We start from the raw sequence: 10,912 nt of genomic DNA, 5'->3' as shown, positions 1-10,912 counted from the left end.
GAGCTGGAAACAAATATTTTTGAACCATACAATGCTGGAAGTTTAGAAGAGATTCTAAATAATGCTGAGTTTACAATATGAGAAAAAGCATCCACTTATTTCTTTTAGGGTAGGTGTAAAGTAGGGGCTACCATTGCTGACTTTTTGGCACATTGAGAACTAATAACGAAGTCTGTTCCTTGAAAGGAGATTTTTTTACACTGGTGAGCCTTAGAGAAAAATAATATTTATCTTCAATTTACGTGGCTTAAGGTTTCCTTCCTTTACTTTCAGCCTTTAAACACAGCATAACAATCATCTCCTCCTGTAATGGGGGCTGGAGCATGTTAGGACAAGGTGTTTGTATTGGACTTAAATATAGCCTTTTTGCTTAGCAGTTTAGAAAGTTATATAATAAATGAGTCCAAAGTCATATATTTAGTTCATTCATGGAGCTTCACTCTTCTCCATTACTTTTCTTTGAAGAATACCCCAAAGGGAGTAAAAACTAGACAAATAAAATCTGATGGGAGAAGGAAGTCTTAAAAGTCAAAGTTAAAAGCTGTTGCCTTGAGTGTGACCTGGTGGTAGGAAGACCTGTGTGGGCCAGGGACAGCACAATGGTGCCTGAAGTAGGTGTCAGAAGAGGAGAGATGAACCACCAAGGCAACGAGTAGGGGCATAATGACAGCGTGATATTTGCCTACGGTGTTTGCTGTGGCTAGATCAGAACAAACGCATTCTAGTTACTAAGTAAACTCAGAGGGTGGCAGGGCAAGGGCATCAGCTTGAGATTAAGTTTTGATTTGTTATACAGCAAGATTGTTGGGTGGGAAGACCAGAAATCAAATTCTTATCATGCGACCCAAGTTACTACAACACTTTGGGAAAAAAAACCAGAGTGTGGAATCAACCTCTAGGGTTACAATCACAGTATCATTTTGTCATTCACTTGGCTCTGGGTATACAATACAAAGCATCTGCAACTTAATATTCATTCATTTAGGCCAGAGTTACTCCAGGGCCCTTTTACTATGCCCAGTACATAAGGAAGGATTATATATGTTTTAAATCTTGTTCGAGAGCACATTTTTAATATTGATATTAAAAAGAAATATTTTTTGTAATATTAAAAACAAAAAAGGAAACATCCTCTCATTGTCATTTCACAATCCTTGTTCAAGCATCTTAACAACTTTCATCTCATGAATGTGGGAATGGAAATTATCACGAGAGTGAAAAAGAAGGTACCTTCTGTAGGAATTTTGCACTCTTCTATGCTGTCAGATTCCATTTTCTTGGCAATCTACCTGGATGCTGCTGGGTTCCCTGACTCCTGAATCCCTTTCCTGATCTTTAAGCATGAGTTTCTGGCCCAGCAATGCTCTGTCCTCAAGCCTAATATTGACTCTCAGGTTATGGCACTCTCCTTTGAACCCAGCCCTACCCAGACTTGTATACTTCCCTGTATGGGTCAACTGGACACTAAGCTTGCTCCTAACACATTACCAACCTTCCTAGGAATGATGGGAGTCACCATGGCTCACTGGCTATTTACAGGGCTATGCCAGGAAGACAGAGGTAGTAATGAAGTCATGATGCCTACGAGTCAGTATTCATGTCAACAGAAGTTAATGCCTCCTCCCACTGCCATTCATAATCCTCTTCAACCACCTAAACAGTCCATGCATACCTCATGATGAGGTGCAGGAGTGAAACAAGAGAAACAGGACAGTGTACCTGTCTGAGGAATCTTGCTGCCCATTCAGAGATGTTCTCTTTGGATGTCTTCAATATTATTTTGGTCTGGTGAGCTTTTGGCATCCTGTGACACAAAGCACAAATTCATGAATCAGAGGTGTACAGGTGCTTCCTTGACAGTTTGACATCAGAGGAACTGCATTTGCAGCACTTGTATCAGTAGATCAGAAAAATACCAACAATTTTATAAGTCTTACATATTACCTAGGTGAAGGTAAAACATTACAAGTCACAAGGGTATACAAGTTATCACTGAAAAGACCTAACTAATAGATAAAAAAATTAAGAATGATAAAAATATCTATTCATCAGAGAGAGAAGTATTATTAACCAAATCAAATTTAACTCTAGGTATTCATACCCTCTTCAAAAAAGAACTAACTAGTCACATGATTGTTATACTTGTTCCCATCTCCCAATGAAATACTATATCTGTGAAGAAACAATAATAGCAATGGTCAATTGAAAAGGAAAGATCTACCTATAACTTAGTAAAACAACTTAAATTTCATAGAAGGAGTTAAACAAAGAGATAGAGAAAGAGAAGTGTATAACAATACACTTTTAATGAATTACCTTAAAGCTGTCCTGAGGTGTGGCCAAGGTAGTGGAGCAGGAAGCCCCTGAGCTTATCTCCTCCAACAGGCACAGCAAAATCACAACTATTAATAGAGCAACTATAGGAGAATGACCTGAACACTAGCAGAAAAGATTTTCCGCAACTAAAGATAAATGAAGGAACCACAACGAGGTGGATAGGAGGGGCAGAGACACAGTATAGTCAGGGCCCATACCCCTCAGTAGGTGACCCACAAATGGGAGGATAATCACAGTTGCAGAGGTTCTCCCCATAGTGCTAGGAGTCTGAGGTCCACATCAGGCTCCCCAGCTCAGGAGCTCTGCATGGAACTTCCAGATGTCTGATTTTGAAGGCCAGTGGGGCTTGTGTACAGGAGAGCTGGAGGGCTGTAGGAAACAGAGACTCCACTCTTTTTTTTTTTTTTTTTTTTTTTTTTTTTTTGCAGTATGCGGGCCTCTCACTGTTGTGGCCTCTCCCGTTGCGGAGCACAGGCTCCGGATGCGCAGGCTCAGCGGCCATGGCTCACGGGCCCAGTCGCTCCGCGGCATATGGGATCCTCCCGGACCGGGGCACGAACCCGTATCCCCTGCATCGGCAGGCGGACTCTCAACCACTGCGCCACCAGGGAGGCCCGAGACTCCACTCTTAAAGGACAGGAACAAAATCTCACATGCTCCAAATCCCAGTGCAGAGGCAGTACTTTCAAAGGAGCCTGGATCAGACCCATTGGCTGATATTGGAGAACCTCCCATAGAGGCAGGAGGCAACTGGGATGCCCCCTGTGGACACAGGTACTGTTGGCAGCCAGTTTAGGGAGTTGTTCTACCAAAGGACACTGGTGCTGGCAAGCACCATTTTAGAGCCCTCTCTCTCTAGCTTATTAGCACTGGAGGCATGCCCACCCAACAGTGGGCCAGCACCAGTCCTGGGACCCCCTGGGCCAGGCAGCCAGCTGCCCTGGGACCCAGCCTCACCTACCAGTGGGCCAGCACCAGTTCCGGGACCTCCCAGGCTGCACAGCCAGCCAAGCCAGACCTGGCCTCACCCACCAGTGGACCAGCAGCCATTGCACAAGGCAGGGCTTGGCAGCCAAATGGGCCAGAGGCCAGCCCTGTCAACCAGTGTACCTGCAGTAGTTGGCCCACCACCCTAGAAAGGCCCATGCATCCCACATAGGAGGCACACCTAAAGCATATAGGTCTGGTGACTAGAGGGGAGCATGTTGTTGGGTCATATAAGACATCTCCTACACAAGGCCACTTCCTCAAGCTTGGGAAACATAACCAACCTACCTAATACATAGAAAAAAATCACAGAGAGTTAGGCAAAACCAAGAGACAGAGGAATATGTTCCAAATGATGGAACAAGACAAAACCTCAGAAAAAGAACTAAACAAAGTAGAGATAAGCAATCTACTTGATAAAGAGTTTAAGGTAGGGCTTCCCTGGTGGTACAGTGGTTAAGAATCCGCCTGCCAGTGCAGGTGACACAGGTTTGAGCCCTGGTCTGGGACGAACCCATGTGCCATAGAGCAACAAAGCCGTGCACACAATGACTGAGCCTGCACTCTGGAGCCCTCGAGCCACAACTACTGAGCCCACATGCCATGGCTACTGAGGCCCACGCACCTAGAGCCCGTGCTCCACAACAAGAGAGGCCACCGCAATGAGAAGCCAGCGCACTGCAACAAAAAGTAGCCCCTGCTCACGGCAAGTAGAGAAAGCCCATGTGCAGCAACAAAGACCCAATGCAGCCAAAAATAAATTAATTAATTAAAAAAAAGAGTTTAAGGTAATAATCATAAAGATGCTCCACAAACTTGGGAGAATGAACACTGAGAATTTTATCAGATAGTGAGAAACCAAAAAATACACTAGAAAGAATCAACAGTAGACTAGATGATACAGAGGAATGGATCAGTGATCTGGAAGACAGAGTAGTGAAAATTACCCAAGCTGAACAGAAAAAAATAATCAAAAAAATGAAAATAGTTTAAGAGACCTCTGGATCAACATCAAGTGTGCTAATATTCACATTATAGGGGTCCCAGAAAGTGATGAGAGAGGGAAAAAAAAGCAGATAATTTATTTTAAGAAATAATAGCTGAAAACTTCCCTAACCTGGGAAAGGAAACAGACATCCAGGTCCAGGAAGCACAGAGTCCCAAATGAGATGAACTCAAAGATGTCCACAAGATACATTATAATTAAAATAGTAAAAATGAAAGATAAAGAGAGAATACTAAAAAGCAGCAAGAGGAAAGCAACTAGTTACATACAAGAGAATTTCCATAAGATTCTCAATTGACTTTCAGGTGAAACTAGCAGGTCAGAAGGGAGTGGCACAATATATTCAAAGTGATGTAAGAAAAAAATCATATAACCAAGAATACTCTACAAAGCAAACATATCATCCAGGTTTGAAGGAGAGATAAAGAGTTTTACAGACAAGCAAAATCTAAAAGACATCAGCACCACTAAACCAGCATTCAAGAAATGTTAAAGGGACTTCTCTAAGTGGAAAATTAAAGACCACAACTACAAATACAGAAAATTATGAAAGGAAAAAATCTCATTGGTAAAGACAAACATACAGTAAAGTATCAATCACTTATAAAGCTGGTAGGAAGATCAAAAGACAAAAGTAATAAAATAATTCATATCCATGATAAGTAGTTAAGGGATACAAAAAGCAAAAAGATGTAAAATATGATGTAAAAACATTAAGCATCAGGGAGTGGGGAGAGTAAAGATGCAGGGTTGTTAGGATGTATTTGTGCTTAAGAGATCATCAATTTAAAATAATCATATACATATACAAATACATATACATATATATGTTGTTATATGTGAACTTCCTAATAACTATAAACTCAAAACCTATAAAAGATACCCACACAAAAATGAAAAAGAATCCAAGAATAACACTAAAAATAGTCATCAAATCACAGGAAAAGAGAGCAAAAGAAGAAAAGAACAAAAAAAAACCTACAAAAACATCAAGAAAACAATTAACAAAATGGCAGTAAGTACATACCTATCAATTATTACTTTAAATGTAAAAGGATTAAATGCTCCTATCAAAAGACATAGGATGGCTGACTGGATAAAAAATTAAAAAACCCATATATATGCTGCCTACAAGAGACTTATTTCAGACCTAAGGAGACACACAGACTGAAAGTGAGGGGGTGGAAAAACGTATTCCATACAAATGGAAACAAAAAGAAAGCTGAGATAGTGATAAATATATCAGACAAAATAGACTTTAAAACAAAACTGTAACAAGACAAAGAAGAACATTACATAATTATAAAGAGACCAATCCAACAAGAATATATAACAATTTTAAATATATATGATATGCACCCAACATAGGAGCCCCTAAATACATAAAGCAAATATTAATAGACATAAAGGAAGAAATTGAAAGTAACACAATAATAGTAGGGGACTTTTAAGACTTCCCGTACATCAATGGACAGATCTTCCAGACAGAAAATCAAAGAGGAAACACTGGCCTTAAATGATATATTAGACCAGATAGACTTAATATATATCTATAGAACATTCAATCCAAAAGCAGCAGAACACAAATTTTAAGGGCACATGGGACATTCTCCAGGATAGATCACATGCTGGGCCACAAAACAAGTCTCAGTAAATTTAAGAAGATTAAAATCAAATCAAGCATCTTTTCTGACCACCATGCTATGAGACTAGAAATCAACTACAAAAAAGATGCAAAAAACACAAACGTGGAGGCTAAACCATATGTTATTAACCAAGTCACCAAAGAAGTCAAAGAGGAAACTAAAAATATACTTGGAATCAAATGAATGGAAACACAACTTTCCATAATCCATGGTACACAGCAAAAGCAGCTCTAAGAGGGAAGTTTAGAGTGATACAAGCCTACCTCAGGAAACAAGAAAAATCTCAAATAAACAAACTAATCTTACATCTAAAGGAACTAGAAAAAGAACAAAACTGAAAGTTAGTAGAAGGAAAAACATTAATAAAGATCAAAGCATAAATAAGTGAAGTAGAGACTAAAAAACAATAGAAAAGATCAATGAAACTAAGAACTGGTTCTTTGAAAAGATAAACAGAATTTGATAACCTTTAGCCAGACTCATAAAGAAGAAAGAGAGAGCCCCCAAATTATTAAAATCTGAAATGAAAGAGAAGTTACAACTGACACCACAGAAATACAAAGGATCATAAAATATTACTATGAACAATTATACACCAATAACATGGACAACCTAGAAGAAATGGGTAAATCCCAAGAAACATATACTCTCCCAATATTGAATCAGGAAGAAACAGAAAATATGAACACGCTGGTTACCAGTAATGAAATTAAATCCATTATTAAAAAAAAAAAAGAAAACTCCCAAAAAACAAAAGTCCAGGACCATATGGCTTCACAGGAGAATTCTACCACATTTAAAATATAGTTAATATCTATCCTTCTCAAATGATTGCAAAAAAGTGAAGAGGAAGGAACACTTTTGAACTCATCCTCTGAGGCTAGCATCATTCTGATTCCAAAACCAGACAAAGACAGCACAAAAACAGAAAATTATAGATTAATATCACTGATGAACATAGATGCAAAAATGCTCAACAAAGTATTAGCAAACTAAATTGAACAATATGTTAAAAGCATCATGCACCATGATCAAGTGGGATTTATTCCAGGGATATAAGTATGGTTCAATAGCTGCAAATCAATCCATATGGTATATCACAATAACAAATTGAATAAAGATAATCATATGATCATCTCAATAGATACAGAAAAAGCTTTTGCCAAAATTCAATATCAATTTATGATAAAAATTCTCAACAAAGTGGATATAGAGGGAGCATACTTCAGTGTATAAAGGGAGCATACTTCAACATAATAAAGGTCATATATGACAAACCCACAGCCAAGATCATACTCAACAGTGAAAAGCTGAAAGCATTTCCTCTAAGATCAGAACAAGACAAGGATGCCCACTCTCACAACTTATATTCAACATAGTATTGGAAGTTCTAGCCACAGCAATCAGACAGAAAAAGAAGTAAAAGGAATACAAATTAGAAAGAAGTAAAATAGTCATTGTTTATAGATGGCATGGTGCTACATAGAGAAAATCCTAAAGATGCCACCAAAAAACTATGAGAGCTCATCAGTGAATTCAGTAAAGTTGCAGGATGTAAAATTGTTGTACAAAAGTCTGTTGCATTTCTATACAGTAGCAACAAACTATCAGAAAGAGAAGTTAAGAAAAAAATCTCACTTACATTTGCATCAAAATGAATAAAACACCTAGGAATAAATCTAACCAAGGAGGTAAAAGACTGATCCTTGGCAAACTTTAAGCATTGATGAAAGAAATTCAAGACAACAAAAACAAATGGAAAGATGTACTGTGTTTATGGATTGGAAGAATTAATATTGTTAAAATGACCATACTCCCTCAAGGCAATCTACAGATTCAATGAAATCCCTGTCAAAATACCAATAGCATTTCTTTCTCACAGAACTAGAACAAATAATTCTAAAATTTATATGAAAACACAAAGACCCTGAATAGCCAGAACAATCATGAGGAAGAAAACAAAGCTGGAGGTATCAAACTCCCTGATTTCAAACTATACTACAAAGCTTCAATAATCAAAACAGTATGGTACTGGCACAAAAACAGACATACAGATCAATGGAAGCAAATAGAGATCCCAGAAATAATCCCATGCTTTATATGGTCAATTAATCTATGATAAAGGAGGCAAGACTATGCAGGGAAAAAGTGTTATTGGGAAAACTGGACAGTAATATGCAAAAGAATCAAACTGGACTACCTTCTCATACCATATACAAAAATAAATTCAAACTGGAGTAAAGACTTAAATGTAAGTGCTGAATCCATAAAACTCCTAGAAGAAAATATAGGCAGCTCACTGTTTGACATCAGTCTTAGCAATATTTTTTTGGATATGTCTCCTCAAGCAAGGGAGACAAAAGCAAAAATAAACAAATGGGACTACATCAAACTAAAAAGCTTTTGCACAGCAAAGGAAACCACCAACAAAACAAAAAGAGTGCCAACTGAATGGGAGAAGATATCTGCAAATGATATGTTTAATAAGAGTTTAATATCCAAAATATACAAAGAACTCATATAACTCAACTTAAAAAAATAAACAACCCAATTAAAAAATGGGCAGAGGGGCTGAATAGTTACTTTTCCAAATAAGACATACAGATGACCAACAGACTCATGAAAAGACACTCAACATCACTAATCATCAGGGTGATGCAAATCAAAACCACAATGAGATACCACCTCACACTTGTCAAAATGACTATCATCAAAAAGACAACAAAATCATAAGTGTTGGCGAGGATGTGGAGAAAAGGGAACCCCTGTACACTGTTGGTGGGATTGTAAATTGGGGCAGCCACTATGGAAAACAGTATGGAGGTTCCTCAAAAAGTTAAAAATAGAACTGCCATATGATTCAGCACATTCACTTCTGAGTATTTACTCAAAGAAAACAAAACACTAATTCAGAAAATTATATGCACTCCAATGTTCATTGCAGCATTATTTACAACAACCAAGATATGGAAAAAACCTAAATGTCCATCGATAGATGAATGGATAAAGAAGGTGTGGTATGTGTATGTATAAACACACACACACACATATAACACAATGGAATATTACTCAACCATTAAAAAGGAAATCTTGCCATTTGTGACAACATAGATGGATCTAGAGGGCATTATGCTAAATGTATTAAGTTAGAGAAAGACAAATACCATATGATCTCACTTATATGTGGAATCCAAAACAAACAAACAAACAAACAAAACAAAATGAAAACAGACTCATAGATACAGAGAACAAATGGGTGGTTACCAGAAGAGAGGCAGGTAGATGGTGGGGGAAATAGGTGAAGGTGATTATGAGGTAAAAACCTCCAGTTATATAATGAATAAGTCACAGCAATATAATATAAAACATAAGAAATATGGTCAATAATATTGTAATAACTTTGTATGGGGACAGATGGTTACTTGGCTGATCGTGGTGATCATTTCATAATGTATGTAAATGTCAAATCATTCTGGTATATACCTGAAACTAACATAATATTGTAAGTGAACTATATTTCAATAAAAAATGAAGCAAAATAAATTTGGTAACATTTACAGATTAAAAAAACTATTCCTTTAAGTCAAATCGCAAGCTATTTTTATTTTTACCTGACAGCACCGTAATTGCACAATACTGTAAAATACATTTGATTTCACTTTATTTATTAGATGCATTTCTGAATATTATCAGCAAAGGGAATTTATGTATAATAATTTGAATCAAATATTTGTGTTCCTTTTATATGTGTTTTAACTTAGAAAACATAGTCTTACAGAAATTATATCTACCTCAGCATGGATTATAATAAAAATCACACTTAACACTGATTCTGAAAAACTTTCCGAATTGTTCTCCTTGTTGTGTAGGAGAGTACCATACACTCTGCACAAAGAAAATACTCCCCAGCAGATTAAAGCCACAATGCACCAATGCATATTAAAATGTACCACATATATAGTAAATTTCCTCAGACTTCTTATTCCTTTGAAGATGCTTAATTGTGAGGCCATCAGAGTAGTGAGTCCATTCTCTTAGGGATAAAGCAGTACTTGCTCAGTGGACTTTTTTCTCTTCTCTCAAAAAACAATTCTTTTTGTTTCTACCTGTTGGTTTTAGAAAGTGTTGCTCACCTACTACCAGAGAAATATTTTAAAGTAGCAGCTATAAATCTAAATTAATTCAATATGATTTCTTCTGGAAAGCCAGTTAGAAGTGATTTGAAGAAGTTCACCTGGATGTTTACAAAGCGATCTTTTATTTTTGTTTCTTTGTGTACCACTATCAGCGAGAAACACAGCAGACTCTCGATAGAGATGTAATGCAGGCTGGAGCCCCAAAGTCAGAGAAGGGGCAGCCCTGACATTCATATATTTAAATCAAGCCACCACTATGAATCATAAAACACAGAAAAACAAAATCATTCTAGAAGGATATGTACTCAAGGTAATATATATTTACACATATTTTCTGTGAATGCCTACAAGTATGTGTTTTCTGGAAAACATAAATTTTACCAAGAATTTGGAAAATTATCTCAAATTAGTTGGCACTAAGGAATTTAAGCATTGGATTGGTAATTTAGCTATGATTCCAACCCTGTGACTCTATGTTCTATGAAACCTTCTGAAAAACTAAAAGGTATTTTTAAAGTTCTTATTTGTTTTATAATTTTGAAAACACCATCTTAGGACAAAAGACTTCTTGATACAGAAGATAAGCAAGAACCCTAATTAATAAAATTACCTTCTGACTATAATATTTCTCATCCTATTTGTCCTCATCATTTTGAAAGAATGGACGCCAGCATTTAAAAGCCAATGTAAACACCAGAAGTCAATGAAGTTATTCAGAGAGAAATTCTGGTCACTTCTAAAGATGCAGCATTTTTTAAAGATTCCATTTAGTCTGCCTGTTACAAGCAATTTAAAACTTT

At 37.0% G+C, this 10,912-nt stretch overlaps 1 long non-coding RNA gene across 1 annotated transcript in view; it reads right to left on the bottom strand.

The window, feature by feature from the left end:
• Positions 1-1,722: 1,722 nt before the first annotated feature.
• The window catches only part of LOC309802514, a 351,629-nt gene continuing 342,439 nt past the window's right edge, over positions 1,723-10,912 (bottom strand). The window contains exon 3 of the long non-coding RNA XR_014293814.1: positions 1,723-1,804. This is a non-coding gene — a long non-coding RNA (uncharacterized lncRNA). The remainder of the gene's footprint in view (positions 1,805-10,912) is intronic.

This window comes from Mesoplodon mirus, assembly GCF_964341445.2.
Source record: "Mesoplodon mirus genome assembly, chromosome: 4".
Lineage (NCBI taxonomy): Eukaryota > Metazoa > Chordata > Mammalia > Artiodactyla > Ziphiidae > Mesoplodon > Mesoplodon mirus.
Note: the sequence above shows the minus strand (reverse complement) of the source record. Positions and strands in the feature narration are given on the sequence as shown.